Below are 1358 nucleotides of genomic sequence, written 5' to 3'. Positions count from 1 at the left end.
AAATTAATTCTTAAATGTTTTGATTTAGCGGTGAAGTTTATTAAGTAGGTACACTGAATGTTTCTACAACATCTACAATCTCAAACATATCGTGCTTTAAATTACTTTTCTAGCTGATTTTTAACTCAAGGAAAAAACATTACCTACATAACTAAACATAACTACGATACTAATTTATCATGTAACCATCATTGACATTTGTAAAGTTTACAAAAAACTACTAAATTATAAATACCTTAAATCGTAGAAACGAAAGCTCATGAGCGGAAACAAGCAGAAGGAGCAGCAGACAACTCAACAGAAACAGTTGAAAAAGTTTTTCGAGTTTAATCGTTCGCAAACTACCACTCATATTATCTGCCATAAAATAGCATTGGCTGAAAATGATATTTTAAGTAATATTTAATTTATCGTTTTCTTTCATAAATAAATGTTTATTTATTAATAATATGGGATAACCTTTCGCAAAAATGTCGCGCTGGACCATAAGTAATGAAATAGATGATAATTTTGAAACTTCGAATGTTAGATCGAATACTTTTTAATTTTATATAATATTAGCTCTAATATTAGAAGATGGGATTCAATAGTATTGCGTTTTCTAGCACGGCAGTATTATATTGCATCTTTCTAATATTAGATCATATCTTTTTGCTACCTGGGAAATTAAGAATCTGGGCGCTTAGTAAAAATCATATAGTGAACTTACGTATAGATATGAGATTGAAACAAAAACAGTAAAAATTACATCAAAAGTTAAAACGATTGAGTTTTTAATTTGTATTTTGTCAGGGGCCTCAGCTTTTCCTAAATAGGCCTTGCAAGAAGATAGTAAAGTTATTGGGAAAAATATACTTGAGGGTGCCCCTTGGCGACTTATGTTTGGCGCTATTCCTGTTCGCGTTGAACAACGTGGTAACAGGAATGGCGGCCAAAACATAATGATATTTCAGTAAAACATTGGAAAATTTCAACAAAACATCGGCCAAAACTTACAATCAACCCAATATAAGTCAAATTAATAAACTCAATAAAAAGGATTTTGAATCAAAACAAAAATTAATGGAGTAGGCGCAGAAAGAAAAGGAAAAAAACAACTCACTTCTTCAATAAGCTTGAATATTCTCAGATTTGGGTGCACAGAATTATCTTATAACAGTTAGATACTGTGTAAATTTATCATGAATAGAATATGTGTACTTCTATCGCCACATAAATTCGATGAAATACGAATAGAAAATTGCGTCTGTAATACTAGCTGTGACATTTTTTTCTTTAAATCTCTTTTTATGACTGCCCACATACCTTCGATCTTATAGACCAGATTCAAAACTAACCTTAACAGTCGGTATCCAACG

This window comes from Parasteatoda tepidariorum, chromosome 7 (assembly GCF_043381705.1).
Source record: "Parasteatoda tepidariorum isolate YZ-2023 chromosome 7, CAS_Ptep_4.0, whole genome shotgun sequence".
Classification (NCBI taxonomy): domain Eukaryota; kingdom Metazoa; phylum Arthropoda; class Arachnida; order Araneae; family Theridiidae; genus Parasteatoda; species Parasteatoda tepidariorum.
This window is presented reverse-complemented; position numbering follows the sequence as displayed.